The sequence below is a fragment of the Mustela nivalis genome (genome assembly GCF_964662115.1).
Source record: "Mustela nivalis genome assembly, chromosome: 8".
NCBI lineage: Eukaryota > Metazoa > Chordata > Mammalia > Carnivora > Mustelidae > Mustela > Mustela nivalis.
In genome coordinates, this window is record NC_139027.1 from 77,034,241 (window position 1) to 77,050,776 (window position 16,536).

A 16,536-nucleotide genomic window follows, 5' to 3' on the forward strand; every position below is an offset into this window, starting at 1 on the left:
ATGAATCGATTATAAAATTTATATGGAAATAGAACTGACCAGATTGCCAAGAATCTGTTTAAGAAGAACAATGTTGGTGGTTTTACTGTCTGGTTTCGAGGCTTGCCATAAAGCTACTGAAATCAGTAGTGTAGTATTGGTCAAAGGACAGACATATCAATCAATACAACACAACAGACCCACAGATAAGTTGTTGGTGATTTCTTACAAAAGTGCAAGAGTAATTTAAGGGAGAAAGGGTGGCCTTTTCAATAAATGGCACTGGAACAATTACATATCCATATGTCAAAAAGAAAAAGAAAGGAAAAATATAAAGAAAAGAAAAGGAGAAAGGAAGACAAAGCCAGTAAAGGAAAATAGAAAAAAGAATGAACTTCTCTTTACTCTGTACTTTGCAGCATATTCAAAACTAAAAGTGGATCATAAACCTAAATATAAAACCTTAGAACCCTAGATTATACAACTGCTAGAAGGAAACACAGGAGAACATTTTTATGCCCTTGGCAAAGATTTCTTAGATGTAACATCAAAAACACAGTCCCTAAAAGAAAAAAAAAAAAAAAGATAAATTGGATTTCATCCAAATTAAGCAGGAAATAAAGTCTCACTTTATTAATGGCTAGAAAATTGAGGCTTGCACCAGGTCACACCACTAGCAAATGGGAGAACCTGGAAGTGAACTCACGGCAATCTGACTCCAGAATCTACATTTTTGCACACAGGATGCTAAAACAACTCCCTTCCCGAGACACGAGCGGGGAGCACAGACTTCAACAGTACAGCTGTGCCTCTGGGCTACCAGGCCAGGACAGCACCCCACAACCTTCCAGGCCCCCACCCTGGACCTTGGGGAAGCCTGAGTGCTTGAGCCTCGGCAACGCTGAATGAGCTTTCAACAAACCCGGCAATGCTTCATCGCAAAAGAAAAATGTTATGACGGAGGTTAGAACCGGGCTGTCTTCCCTGAAGACTTGCTAGTTCCATCTTAATGACTTGTTATTGCTGAAAATAAAGGCCATGCACGTGACTGGTCTCACCCCAGGAGCTGTGCTATAGAGAATTCCTTGAGGTATGAGTCCACCTCTCGGAGGCTTGTACAGGGAGGGGTGGGCAGGTTTTGGGGTTGAAATCACACAGTGTGAGCCCTTGCTCACAGGAACCCCCACCCCCAACTCCGCCTCTTTCTTTCCCGCAGGGCCTAACTCAGGACTAGGCACACAGAAGATTTCAACAAATGCTCATTGCTTGAGAGAAGGTTTGTAGATGCCATTTCCACATTAGAGATTTATTTCTAGTTCTAAAGTTCAGACTTAGACCAGTGAATGATTTTCTCTGTGTTCTGTAGAACAGTACATACAAATCTCTTTATAATTCAGACTTGAATTCAGTAGATCTGGGGTGGGGGCCAAGATTCTGCATTTCTTTTCTTTGCTTTTTTAAAATTTTATTTATTTATGAGAGAGAGTGGGCCTGAGCAGGGCGGTGGCGGGGGAAGGGGTGGTGGGGGCAGAGGCAGAGGAGAAAGAGAAGCAGACTCCTTGCTGAACAAGGAACCCAAGTCAGGGCTCAATCCCAGGACATTGGGATCATGACCTGAGCCAAAGGCAGATGCTTAACCACCTAAGCCACTCAGGCGTCCCAAGATTCTGCATTTCTAATAAACTTGCAAATGATACTGATGCTGTCCACAGACCCCCTAGCAAGGCCAGAGAACGTGAACTCTCTGGAGTTTCTTTCTTCCCTTTCAACCAGGAGGGTTCAACAGGAACAATGCTTTAAGATCATTTTCTCCCTGGGAAGAAAATCTTGACTCGCTTATTTCAAGTCTCTTTCTGTTTTCATTTATTTGGAAAAAAGATGGACTGAGAATATACTGTCCTTGTAGTATAGCTAGCCGGCCAGAGGGACAGCCAGGGCGGGCTCACAGCACAGTGCCCTTCAAACACATTTGGGCACAGGTACTGAAAGCTCATGTCAGCTTTGCCCGGTGAAGGGGGAAAAGCAGCCCAGTCGTGCTCTGTCCTCCTGATGAGTTTAGCTCTGGTTCAAACTGGCAAACCCCTTAGAAAAAAAGTAGTAACTCTATGTTGAGTGCTCCTGAGTGTCACTAAGCCCACTTTCCTTCTTCCCATGAGACAGATCAAGGTATGCACAGTCGCCCTTTACTCTCTCTCTCTCTCCCTCTGAGAATCCAATTAATAGAAGTTTTCCACCTTTTTGTTTATAATAAACAGACATCCTCAGGGAAGGAGCCGGCCGATCCATTTACTAATGGGTGCGCCAAATTTCATTATACCTGTACTTTATACTCAACCCAGTGCTGAGAGAGCACAGTCTCTGCCTTCAGTAGGCTTTCCGTCCTCCTAAAGAAAGAAGGCTCCCAGCTAAGTTCTAAGTGCAGGTAGCAGCTCAATTCTGGGTCATGGGGTACCTGATTTGTCTGTGGGGCGGGGAGGGACCAGTCACGGTGGCCCTGGCAGAGCTTGGCTGCACACAAAGGGCTGGGGTGGTCTAGAGGGACAGGAACAGAACGTGAATCTAGGGAGCAGAAGCCAAGGCCAGGGAGGAAAGCTTGTAGTCGGGATAGAGGCCCGCGTGACCATGCCTGCAGGTGGTCAGCACCCAGAGTCTCTGGGGGTTCCAAGACTCCCTGGCCTCATGCTCCTCCTACCAGTGCCCAACCAGAAGTTCTGCAAACATTTCCATGCTGAAGTCAACCAGGTTGGATATTGTGTTCGGCCACAGGGATGAAACAGCACCTTGGAATGCATGCCACGAAGGTGGAAAAACAATGTTTGAATTGTAATTCAGAGAAAGGAAGCGTGTAGGAATAATCTGGAAATTTTTCATCAGGCAGCCATTGAGGACAGCAGCCGAAACAAGTCCGTGGAATAGAGAAGTGTGAGGGACCATTTTTCACACCGCGATTCAGATCCCACTCTTAGTGGGACAAGCAGAGCCCGGGACGCGGCTTGGCTGTCTTGGGTCTTTAAAAACCCGGGTCTGCCTCCGAGATCTGATGCTATAGCCCAGCCCTGGGCCTCTTCCTCCAACACAGCACAGTAACACCGATTCTAGTGCGCTCTTGCCATTCTTCTGCCTCTAGGCAGGCTTCAGGTCAGAGCATTGTCAAGACTGGATTTGTTGGTGATGTGTTTGTAGAATCAAGTATTTTAAGTTTGGCAGAAGGAGGGAAAGACGACACCGAGAGGGCTAGAGCATGTATACCCGGTGAGTTGCTTTACGCAGGAGTGGAGAGCTATGGGATAGTGGGGCAGAGGGAGGCGAGGGTCCCTTACTGTAGGCCCCCACTCCAGGCATCTGCCCAGATCCTGAGCCAGTAAGATCGCTTTGCAAGGGTGGCTGCGCAATGAGGAAGGTCCCGGGGGTTCACAGAGACTGCAAAGGGGCAGGGCACAGCTTAGACAAGCTTGCCCTCAGGGTGATCGGAGATCCAGGTCACTCGCCACCTGGGGCTTCCGTTGAAGAGGGCTTTGAAATAAAATTACAAAAAAAAAAAAAAAAAAAAAAAAAGAAATAAAATTACAAAAAAAAAAAAAAAAAAAAGAATAAATTATCAGGCTCATCATTATCAGACTCAAAAAAGACAAAAAAAAAAAAAAAAAAAAAAGAGGGCTTTGAGTACTTGGTTATCCAGGCATTCAGATTTAGGGGAGGAAAGATGATGACAAGATCTCGACTGCATCAACCTCCCATGAGTCCTGTTGCTTATGGGCTATGTTGCAAAGCCTTGACTAGATGTTCAAGGTTGAACAGGGCCACAACCTATCTACTCCACCAAGCCACTCCCCTGCACCCACCATGAGCCCCAGGGAGGCCAGTACTCGAGTCCTTCACACCCCCTCCATTGAAGCCCATCCTTCCCCTTCCTGTCCCTTTCCTACTCCCACCCATTCTTCAAGAGCCATGCAGCTTGCTGGCTCGACAGGCCGCCCAAAGCTCTTCTTTCTCTAGAACTGGATTACGCCAACAGTAGACCACAGGAAACCGAGTAGCAGCAAAGCACTGGGCAACTGAAAGCATCATTTGGGAAGAAGTCATGACCAGAGACTTTCTTTTAAAAGCACCCAAATCAGGGGTTCCTAAGGGGCTCAGTGGGTTAAGCCTCTGCCTTCAGCTCAGGTCATGATCTCAGGGTCCTGGGATTGAGCCCCACATTGGGCTCTCTGCTCGGCGGGGAGCCTGCTTCCCCCTTTCTCTCTGCCTGCCTCTCTGCCTACTTGTGATCTCTCTCTCTCTGTCAAACGAATAAATAAAATCTTTAAAAAAAAAAAAGTACCCAAATCATCACAATGGGAAAAATAGGGACTTTCTCTACTATGATTTTGTTGTTTATGGTATTTTTAAAAATTACCTGGAGGGGGCACCCTGTCAACTCTCCAGGGTTTAAGTCCCTAGATCTGTATCCAGCCTGCTCCTCTCTGACCACCGTACCCACCCATAGTCTGTCTTGTACACCAGGGCACCCAGTCTGTGTCTTCTGTATGTTGTTTTTTTTTAAAGATTTTATTCATTTATCAGAGAGAGAGAGAGAGAGCGAGCACAGGCAGACAGAATGGCAGGCAGAGGCAGAGGGAGAAGCAGGCTCCCTGACGAGCAAGGAGCCCGATGCGGGACTCGATCCCAGGATGCTGGGATCATGACCTGAGCCGAAGGCAGCTGCTCAACCAACTGAGCCACCCAGGCATCCCCTCTGTATGGTTTTGTAGCTATCTCCCATCCTACTTCCCCGTTCATCAGAAACTCCTTGTGGGTGGACACCAAGGACCCCACATGGTACAGGGGGTGGATGCACGGAAAGCTGTTAGTGCAGCTCCTGGCACACGGTAGATATTAATCCTAATGTGATTATTATTACTTAACTTTTTACATCACCATAGATTAGAGATTTTTTTCTCCTGCAAAGATTAGACATTGCCAACTAATAGAAGCTCAACACATACTTGTTAAACTTCTTTGCAGTGATCTAGTACCTACTAATTTAAACAGTGTTTTCAAGAACCAGCAGAGCACAGTGGTTGGGAGCCTGGCCTGTGGAGACGTGTGAGTCCAGATCCTGGCACTTCTATTTGAGTCTGATCACCGAACCTTGGGGTCTCTGTTTCCTTGTCTAGAGTGCCCACTTGGCAGGTTTGTTAGGAGAATTAATGGGTTAATATTGCAACAGTGCCATATACACTGTGTCTGGATTCTAGTAAGCCCGTTGTAAGGATCTCACATACCAATATTACAACATGGGTAGAAATTTACCTTTGGAAAAAAATGTTTTCTAAGCAGTACCAAGAAGATTGGTGCTATTTTATTAATTTGAGAGAGGGAGTTCCCCTCTTCAGGAATACGGTTTGCAGATGAGCAATTGGCATGGGAATTACATTGAACCTCAACTCCTTCAGAATGGGTGCAACAGTCTTTCCTTGGCAGAACTTGCCTAGTGGTTGAACCTAAATTTATATCTTTATAATAGCTTATTCAAAGCATGCTCTCCCCTAGGGTAGCCGATGCTGTGATGTACTACCCGGACCCCTCTTCAAGACCGCTTGGAGTGCTGCCAGCCAGAGGCCCTGCCCAGAAATTGGCCCTTAGCTGAAGAAGGGCTTCAGGGACAGCCATGTGCAATGACCCATCACTGTGCAGAAGAGAGGCCCACACTCCTTGTCCCAAGTTCTAATGTCTTTGAAGGTCATCCCTGGAGCTCCCCCTGGGACTGCTAAGGTCTTAGATGAGACCGTTCTGCAGTCCACGTTTTCTCTCTGCCTGAGCCTGCTTTTCTACCTTCCCTTCCACTTCCACAGGTGTGGATCCTGAGAGCACTTCCTGATAAACATCCTGTATGCTAATCTATACCTCCGAGTCCGTTTCTGGGGAGCCTGGCCTGCAACACTTGTGAGGGCACATTCGTTCCTTCTTGTGACTTTTGATAGGACCCCTGACTTACGATTACCTGGATTCCACCTATAACTGAAATATGAGTGTATTTGTGTGTTTCATTAGTAAAAGGTCTAAGTATTTAAAAAACTTTTTATACTTTAAAAAAATTTATTCATTTGAGACAGAGACAGAGAGAGAGAGAGAGAGAGAGCATGCTCGAGCATGACAAGGGAGAGAGGCAGAGAGAAAGGGAGAAGCAGACTCCCCGCTGAGCCAGGAGCACCATGTGGGGCTCGATCCCAGGACCTGGAAATCATGCCCTGAGCTGAAGGTAGGCGCTTAACCATCTGAGCCACCCAAGCATCCCAAAGGTTTAATTATTAATAGCAATCTCTTTGACCTTAAAAATATTTCCAGTGGAACAATAAATTATACAGCCACCTCATCTGTAAACAACTCTCAGGTCCCCAGGCCTCACTGCCAGTGAGGAAAAATGAGGTCATGTTAGTATAGCCTGGATTCCCCTAGCTTGGAGAGCCTCTCAAGTGTAACTCTGGAAGCTCAGCCCCTCCCCCATCCTTCCCTGCTTCCTCCTCAGAACATCTGAGGGACTCTGGAGCCCACACAGTCTCAGCACCGCAAGCTACTGCTCAGCCACTGCTCTCAACCCTCTTCTGAGGCTGCTGGTCACACCCCAGGGCTGACAGCCCCTCCCCTCCACCTAGGAGCAGTGGCTCCCCTTGGAACTGCTGCTTTGGGGCATCAGACAGCCTCTGAGTGGTCCACCATTGTCACAAAGCCCAGATGACCCAAGGAGGCCTCACCCCTGACGAGGGTTTGAGTCTCTCCTTTGACTGTAGCTTGATGCATCTGCCCTCCCATGAAGTGAGTGAAGAAACACATTCCCTGTGTCTGGTATACTTTTTTTTTTTTTTAGCTGAACCCCAGAGCAGAATGGCATAGGTGTTAGATGGGTGTGGTTCGTCTCCTATTGTCCACAAACTCTTCCTCCCTCAGGATCACCCACAGGCCCTCACGGTGGCTGGATCAGGTTGGAGTTGGAGAACAGCCTCCAAAATGCAACAGGAAACCCTCGACTTAGCTAATCCTAATGTTCAAGTTCTCTTCCAGAAGTTTCCTCACACTCCATGCAACTGAGGTGACACCAGCAGATGCAGAGGAATTGTAACCTAACTCTGCATGAACCAGGTTTGTCTGCTCTGCACAGTAGCACAAGATCATAAAAACGACTGTGTACACTGCAACCCTACAAAGCCATCTTGATAATCAATGGGAGAACAATTGTTTGGTGACCTTTAAATATTTTTTGTCAAAATGAAAAGCTCTCTTACTGTTGGTTACAAATGCATGGGAAATGAAAAATTAGCAAAATTAATGTTTACCTGTTACACTGTGACTCAAAACATTAGAAACACTGAGGATTAAAGTGCTTTCTTTCTTTCTAAAAAAATACCAAAAGTAGTTTGAATAGCACTCACCTTCTTCCCCTCATAACATAACCTGTGCAGCCAGAATCTCTTCCATGCCTTTGTGTGCCAGCCTTTATTGGCAGTAAATTGTTCTTCTTCAGTCAACTCGTGATTGACTTTCTTGTTGTTGTGGCAACTGACTTCAATCCTCTGGTCTGAATGTTAGCCAGATGAATTAGGATTTTGAAATGTTATGGTCTTCGACTGAAAGTAGAAGAAAATATTCAAGTTCAACCTTGAGTGGCTTTAGGTTTCTACTGCAACTAAAATGGAAAGATAATGGTTTGTATTTCTCATTGGACTTTTCCAGGGAGGTTAGCTCCATAGCTTCTCACAGCTCTAGGTCTCCTCTGATCTTCCCCTGCTGTTGCCATTTGCAAGTCTATACACACCCAATTACACTGTCGGTGTTGTCACTTGTCAGTTAATCCTCTATAGAGTCTCCATTTTTGTAAAATGTCGTGTGGGTTTATCACCAGGAGGCAAGGAGGCAACACAGCTACACACTTTGCTGCCTGTGTGTGAGCTGAGTACCAGAAGCATGGTGATCAGTCACGGACAGACATCGAAAGGAGTGATAGGATAGGTCTCTTCACCATTTGTGATCTGTGGTCTGAAGCAGGCAGTGGGAGATTAAGCGGGCAGTGAAATTAGTGCTTTACGCAACGACAGTCATAAACCACGGGGACAGAAATGGGCACCGGTTTGTTGGGGATTGGTATTATATAATGAAGTCACATTAATTGAAACTTGCCCATATTTTATTTTATTTATTAACATATAAAGTATTATTAGCCCCAGGGGTACAGGTCTGTGAATCACCAGGTTTACACACTTCACAGCACTCACCATAGCACATACCTTCCCCAATGGCCATAACCCAACCACCATCTCCCTACCCTTCTCCCCCCCGGCAACCCTCAGTTTGTTTTGTGAGATTAAGGGTCTCTTATGATTTATCTCCCTTCCGATGCCATCTTGTTTCATTTATTCTTTGAAACTTGCCCATATTTGAACCACGCAATGCAAAGGCTGTTTTATGAATGTTGTATACCAAATATTTCTGAGCACATTTATGGTACTGCCCTTCAACCACCTTGTGGTTGGATAGGGGCATGTGATTACTTCTGGCCAATGAATTGAGAGCGGAAGTTACATGGGTCACTCCCGTGCCAAAGCATTTGCTTGCCGGTCGGTATTGGCACAGCCCCTGGGAATATCTGAGAAAGTAGCTACTCTGTTAGCCAGAGTCCCTGAGCAACTAAGCTGAGCAGGGGCCTCTGCTAAGATGTCATAGATACGTAGCATAAGCAATAAGCAAACCTTTGTTTTAAGCTATGGAGATCTCAGGTTGTTTGTTTCTGCAACATAACAGCCTATTCTGATTGACAGGAAATATAATTATGAGAGGGTCTGGAAAAAAGAGGATGGGAAACTGGGCAGAAGTCAGAGCCCAGAAATTGGCAGCTAATTGTCAAAAGGGCTCCAAATTCGTGAGGGGTACAAAAAGAATCAGGGGTACGTAGTTAAAACAAACATACTACCTTTATACGGCTAAAAATAAATAGCACAAATACAAAAAATAGGTGTATAGTTCAATAAAGAACTAAAAGGTGAACATACTTATAACCTCTACCCAAATTAAGATGCAAGAGCAGGTCAGATGCTCCTGCCTGTGCTCCGTCCCACCAGACCTAACCCTGCCCCCCGTCAGCTACCGTCCCGCCCTGTTCTATGATGACCTCCTTCCTCTCCTATGGCCTCATCACCCACTCACTCATTCTTCAACATTGAGGCTTAGTTTCATTTTTGAAATATTTTTAAGTCTCTGAATATACAGATTTCCCTGCCTATCCCTTTCCACTCAGGGATTTATTTGCTGTAGAATTTATTTGTTGTCTGCAGTCTCTGTGATGCTCACGATGTGGCAGGTGTCTTCACCCACATGGAGGGGTTTCATCCTGCCTGATGTATGCTGCCTCACTTAGCGGATGCCTCCAGGTTTAGCTTTGTGCCATCTGGAGGAGGCCTTAGGAGCTGTGTAGGGAAAAAAACTGGCAAAAAAATTTCTTGAGATATTTACAGGAGAGCTGGTGAGACCTTGTGACTGGCAGCTTTTAAATGGATCTCCTGTAAGGAAAACTAATCCCATCCTGTACCCTGTGGGCGATCTCCCAGCAAGGTTCACCAGCTTCCAGGGGGAAATCGGATGGCCATGAATGCCAGGCCTTGGACTTATCTGAAGCATAAGGTTTTACACAGTGTTGATATTGTTATATTTAATTTCTTAATGCATATCATAATATCTCCGTGTCTCCTCTTCAGTACCACTCTTTAAGTATGAAAAGAAGTATGAAATAAGTATGAAAATAATGTGTAGAATTTCCAAATAAAGTAAAATTTGAAGGTACAAAAAAGGGGAGTTATCTGTCGAGTTTCCAACAGTGTGGGTTTTGCAGCTCCTATCCCCTTATTCCCCTGACCCCGTGGTTCCTCTAAATCTCTGGTTGGATGTATAGGTTGATCAAAATTGGGTGGCTTTGATTAATTTTTGTAAGACAACTACATGGGCAGTGGTGTGTTTGTTCACCAAAAGGTACATAATCATCTACAACGTGATTTTTTTATGTTATCAACAATCATTTTTGTTCAATTCCATGTCTATCTGGGCATTCAGAATTGGCAAAATTCCAATTCAGAACTTCCCTCCTTCTACGATCTGGTTACCTGTGGTGCAGTTCACACAGGAAAGTCTGGGTACGTCCCTTATTTTCCCCCAGGGCTCAAAGCTCTAGCATATCCAGGTAATTTGCTAAGGTCTGAATTTGGCAAAACAGTCATAAAGATGGCCTCCATCAGTCCAGCCTTCTCTCACCATGCCTTCAGTCACTAAGAGTTCACCCCAGGCTCTGTGATCCCTCTGATTTTCCCCCCCGCTCCCCACCTCCTTGAAGCCCACCTTCAAGGAGGTTTTCTCCCCCTTTAGAAGATAAACTGTGGACATCACTCATCGTACAGGCGTCTGGATTTTCAGCCATCCGTCTCCAATATGTGGTCACCATCCTAGTGGGACTGAAAAAGAGAGCCCCGAGCTCAAACCCAGTTTGTGATTATGTTTGTTTGGGCCAGCAACAGTGTTTTTGCTTCTTGCATTTTTTGTTTGTTTGTTTGTTTGTTTGTTTGTTTGTCTGAAGCTGAATGAGACTACATTTGGGTAGGGGGGCATTTTCTCTCTGGTTAGCTCAGAGGATGGCACCCCCTCCTACAGAACACCTGCTCTGGTTTCGTTTTTTAAAGATTTTTATTTATTTATTTGACAGTTTGACAGTGATACAGAGAGAGCACAAGTAGACAGAGCAGCAGGCAGAGGGAGAGGGAGAAGCAGGCTCTCAGTTGAGCTGGGATTAAGCAGGCAGCTGCTTAATCGACTGAGCCATCCAGGCGCCCCTGCTCTGGTTTCTAAGTCTCAAAGATAATAGGGGCGCCTGCTCAGTTGTTAAACGTCTGCCTTTGGCTCAGGTTATGATCCCAGGGTCCGGGGATCGAGCCCCACATTGGGGTCCCGGCTCAGCGGGAAGCCTGTTTCTCCCTCTCCCACTCCCCCTGCTTACATTCCCTCTCTCACTGTCTCTCTCTGTCAAATAAGTAAATAAAATCTTAAAAAAAAAAAAACAAAACAAAACACAACTCTCGGGGGTCCTGGGTGGCTCAGTGGGTTAAAGCCTCTGCCTTCAGCTCAGGTCATGATTCCAGGGTCCTGGGATTGAGCCCCACATCGGGCTCTCTGCTCAGTGGGGAGCCTGCTTCCCCCGTCCTCTCTGCCTGCCTCTCTGCCTACTTGTGGTCTCTGTCTGTCAAATAAATAAAATCTTAAGAATAAAACAAAAAACCTCTCAAAGATACTTGTGTTGCCACTTCTGTCTTATTGAAACCTTGAAGACAGGTGTTAGTAGCCCATTTTACAGGTGAATGAATGAAGCCCAGCTAAGTAATGAGAAGAGCTGGAGCGAGGCCTGCCTGGAGACAGACAGACAGCATGCTCTCTGGAAAGCAGACAGACAGCATTGGGAGAGCCGGCGACGGGGCCCTCCCTAACCAGCACAAACTAAAACCCACATTCTTTTTTCTTCCCTTTTACAGGGACAGCTCAAGGAAGCATGATAAAATGAGGCCTAAGATAATATTTGGGGGGGAAAGTTTATTTTTTTATGGTCTGTTTGCATTAGACCGTCGGGCGAAGAGAGGCGGTTAAAGACTTGTCCCAAATGGCCGGGCTGGAGAAGCACAAATCCAATGTCAATAGTTGGAAATACAAGTGTTTGGTTTCATTAAACTTCTTTTTAAAAAACATTTCTTCTTTCCTTCTCCTGAGGCAATCCAAGGGAAGGAGATACAGAGCCAGAAAAAGACGGAGGAGGGGGTAGCCAGCTGGGGCCAGGTGAGGCCTTGTCCAGAGGGCCTCGCTCCCCCCTGAGTGTCATCAGCCAGCCCAGGAGGGTGTTAGCCCCGACCAGGAGTGTCCCGGAGTCGTCTGCTGGCCCGGAGGATAGCTGCTAATTGAGAGCGGGGAGCCAAAGTGTCAGCTTTTGTCCAACAGCAAACTTTAAAACAAAACAAAACAAAACAAAACAGAGCAATAAGGAACAAATAGTTAAATCGGGGCCAGCACTGGGAAAAGCCACTTGAATCCTGTGTTCTCCTGTGGCCCTTTTTAGCAACAGCTGTTTCCTTTCCTTCCCCAAGGTGGAGGCCACATCAAACAGAAGAGGCCACAGGGAGAAGAGGGCAAGTTGAGAATGTAGGATCTAGTCTCCTTGAACTTTCAGGTTAAAATCCCAGCTCTGAGCCTTATTAACTGGGTCACTTTGCAAATTCTTTGTGCCTCAATTTCCTCATCTGTAAAATGGGGAAATAATAATACCTCGTGGCTGGTGAAAGGATTAAGTGAGAAAATGGCTCAGCACAGTGCCTTGCACGAAGTAAGTGTTCAGTAAAAGTTTGTTGTTACTTTATTATTTTTAGAGCTCCTTCTCTCTCTACCTTTGTCCTCCTGTTACATGCCACTTCCCAGCAGTCCCACTGGATTTGTCTAAATAGAGAAATGCAGCCAGAAGAGTGAAAACACAGGTTCTCTTCCAAGGTATTTTGTACACGGTATACCAAGACCCTCTCTCTCAGTCGGTTTCTACACAGTCCCATGGACAGCGTGCCCTTAACCTCATCCACACACCGTAGTGGATCACCCTCTTTAGCTCCAACCCCAGATCGAGGCCCACACTGTAAAAAAAATGCTTTCTGTTTAAAAAAAAAAAGTCAACCCAAGTGCATATAAGAAGATGGGAGATATACTGACCACACAGCTGAAAAGTCGAGGAGGAGGTCTATCTTCAAGCATGTCTTGATTCGGGGTCTTGCAAGAAGCCGCTAGCACTTGATGTCATCTCTCGGTCTTGTGTCCTCTATGCTGGTGCCATTCTCAGGCAGATTTGGCACTTCCAGTGGCAAGAGGTTTGCATTGCCAAGTGAACTCCAGGTTCAAGCCCAGTGAGAAAGAGAACATTCCTCTCTCCTAACAGCTCTAGCAGATCTTATGTGTGTTCCTTGGCTGTCTTTGGGTCATGCGTCCATCCCTGGACCAATGTTGTGGTTGGGTGACAGAGGAAGAAGTGTGGCGCTCCCACTTGTAACCCAATGGACAGTTCCTGGCTTGATGAAGGGGAGAGGTGTTCTTCCCAGAAAGAGAGCAGGGTGATCTCCAAAATAAGGAAGGAGCTCCAAGCCCAGCGAAGGCCCATCACACACACACACATCTTCCAAAAGCCATCTCCAACAATTCTAGCCAAATCTCTCCTCTGAACTCCTGACCCGGTTCTTCAGAGTGCCTCTGATGCTGGCAATGTCTTTTGCTGGCATCTTTGGTCAGTAGTAAGTCTTGCAACATTAGCTATTCCATGCAACACTTCGTATGAAAACTGTTCCTGTCCTTCATTTGGCAATGAATCTGGTGCTGTATCCTTGTTCTGCATTGCTATGTCTCTCTTACTGATCCTGAACTTCGTGTTGTATGTGTATGTCTTACCTGTCCTTCAGGATAGGAAGCAAGAATGTTCTTGTCTGGCGCCTTCCGTACAGTAATTACTTGATCAATGTTGTTTCAGAACTGAAGGGCAATTCGTCTCTTATGTCTTCTATGGGTTGAATGCCAGTAGATGCTAAACAATATTGCTGGAAACCTAGATTTAGAACGAACACCGAATGTACTTTGGACTTTGATCTGAGCGTCCCTAGAGCCCCAGCCTGCCCCCCACCCCTGTCTGGGGCTGGAGGCAGGGGGTCCTGTAGAAAGACCAGCAAGGCCCAACCCAAGGGACAGTAGAGCGCTTAAAAAACAAACAAAAAGCTGTATCTAATCTTTCATCCCTCCATGAATAGAGATTAAGGCAGGGCAGGTCTTTAGCAGGTGGATGAAACAAATCCACAAAATAAGAGAAATACCTGAAGGGTGCTGAACCAGTTTGGACACTTTGTTCTAAGCCTTTGCCATTACCTGCAATGATTGCCTGGCAAAGCTCCTGGACATCCGGAGATAGCTCAGTCCTAGGCTCGAGACTCCTCTCCAGGACCCAGCTGGGGCTTGACCCCAGTGCAACCCAAGCTGAGCTCTGGGCAAGGCCTGAAGGACAGAGAGTCTCCAGGGACACTGATCAGCCCTCAGCCAAGGGAGAGGAGAGCCAGAAAGGCAGGAGGCTGAAGTGTTTCCGGTTCTCCTCAATTCTCTTTACCAGAGGGAGGGGGCCCCTGCCAGGTGGGCAGGAACTAGTGACCAGGTCAACACGGCCTCTGCCCCTCAGGAAAGCTCCATCAGTTAACTGCCACCTGCTAGCCAACACCCCTGCCATGGGGGCTTAGGCAGATGGAGCAGGGGTGCCAGGGGCAGGGACACGGTCTTATTCTCCTTGAGCGATTGCTAGGACTTCGAGAAGACTTCAGATCCGATCCCTGTTTCATTATTTTCTAGCTTGGTGACCCCAAGCAACCTCTCCATATCTGACTGCACTCATCTTAGAAGGGGTGAGGTTAGACAAGCCCCCTGCCTGCTGTAAGTCAGGGGACAGTCAATTCTGATGCTATGCTATCACCTGCCTCCTCTCCTCACCCACAGGCCACATCCAGAGGATGTCTGGTTCCCCAGTGGCCAGTCAAGGCCATATCTGCCCTCCAGCTTGTGCTATGGAGCAGTCGGGCAGTGCTGCCCAGCAGTGAAGGGCAGGGCTCAGGAGCCACACTGGTGTGTCAGGTCCTAGCTCGACACAACAGACCTCCCTTCTGTAAAATGGAGAGAACTCCTCTCCTGCAGAATTCTTACGAGGACTCGATGAGGTGATGTAGGCAGAAGGTCTCGGCACGGTGCCTGGCACTGGGTCAGGACAGGGTGAGGGCTGGCTCTTGGTGCCCTGAGTGCTCAGGATCCCACAAAGCTTGAAAAATCGCCATCTGAGCTAATAAAAGGTCCAGGGTGTTGCTTCCAAAAGCTTCGTCCCAGTGAAAGTTGAGCCTGGTGCAGACCTGGGGCCAGGAAGGGACGGCCTTGGCCGCCGGCTCCCTCCCTCCCACCCTCTGGCAGGTGAGAATCGGTCAGCCCCATGGCCTGGAGATGAGAGCCCTTCCCAGCCTCCAGCTCCAGAGCATGGTTGGCAACGTGATGCCCACACTGACCGGCCGCACCCCACCTCTGCCCTGTGGGGCCTGGCAGGCCGGATGTGGCCTCCTTTCCCAGCCGGCGCATGCCAGATGGCTTGATTACCGTGGGTGCATTTCAGGCCTCCTTGCTATTATCAGCTTCTCACTTTCAGCCGCTGGATCAGGGGCAGGATCCCTCCCTTCCTCCCTGTGCCCCATCACTGGGGGTTTGTTTTCACGGCAGCCTGGTCTGCACAGGGCAGCCACGTCCGTTCCTAGCACAGGCTTCTCCAGGCGTGTCCGCGCAGACCCACCCGGATGCTGTCCTACCTCCCCTCCGCTGGAGGCCCACACCTGCCTCCCAGGATCTGTCTGGAGTGAGGCTTGACAGGTGAGGAAGGGGCTCGGTCCCAACGGTCCAGTCCATGACACCAGCACTTCCAGGTCACTGAAGAAAGCATCTTGCCTGGGGCGATGACCAGCACCCTGGGGAGGATAAAAGAGGAGAAAAATATAGAGAAGGAGAAAGCCAGGGTTTACACCAGAATCAAAGGTACAGGATTTACAACATTTGCACACTGCCCCCCTGCCCTTTTTTCACATAGTGCCCCCCCACTCCCCCACAGTACCCTTCACTGTCCCCCAGAGCTGCCCTATGGCAATACCTCTGATGGGTCCTTCCCTCCTGATCGTGCCTTCCCAAATGGACTCCCGCCATACTCAGGTCAGTGCAGCAACCTTATGTGGTACGAATTTCTGAAGACAGCGTGAGGGATGGAACCTCACCTTTAAATACACAAACAAACAAAACATTTTTTCATCAGAAAGCACCAGAAGAAGTCCCTCCAGGGGGGTGGGACACTTCGGCAGCTGGTCCCTTTCTCTCCCCCAACGTGTTTATCCTCACTGCCACCACGTCACCTTGGCCGCCTGGCTCTCCTGCCCAGGTGTGGGCTGCACCCCTGTCGGCCCCCCTTTTGCAGAGCTCAGACGGGCTGGAATTCTCTAAAAATAGCTTCACAGAAAATCAACAAAGTGAACAAAGAGAACACAAACGGCTGAACAACAGATAATTCTTGCCCAGTGCGGGTACTTAATCCTAAAACAACCAAAGTCCTGCCACCCCTGGGCTGGCCAGATCTCGGTTCCTCCCTGCCTACTTCCTGCACCTGCCAGAAAAGACCCTCTCAGGTAAAGCTTTCTGCCCACCCCGCTCACCACTCCCTACCAGCCAGGCAGCAGTGGGTATGAGAAAAGGCAGGTGTTCACAGTGCAGCAAGCAGCTGGCCTTGGGTCTGAGCTGAACTCAAAGGTAAGGTAGGTCCCTAGGCCCCCTAAATTGGAGTGGAATCCTGCTGGGTGAAGCAGCCCCCCATTTGGTGTGACCCCTGGAGATGGGCCCTGACTGGGGGAGGGGAGCTGGTGTGATCAGAATTGGAGCCATGGCCAAGCTCTAGGCATGGGGAGAGGGCCCCTG

The 16,536-nt window shown here is 47.8% G+C and overlaps 1 long non-coding RNA gene across 1 annotated transcript; it reads right to left on the reverse strand.

Annotated features, from left to right (window-relative positions):
• Window positions 1–11,557: 11,557 nt before the first annotated feature.
• LOC309871107 lies at window positions 11,558–15,545 on the reverse strand. The gene is made up of 3 exons (XR_014315037.1): window positions 15,390–15,545; window positions 13,459–13,612; window positions 11,558–11,980 (listed from the first exon to the last, which is right to left on the reverse strand). It is a non-coding gene; the product is annotated as an uncharacterized lncRNA (long non-coding RNA).
• Window positions 15,546–16,536: the final 991 nt, after the last annotated feature.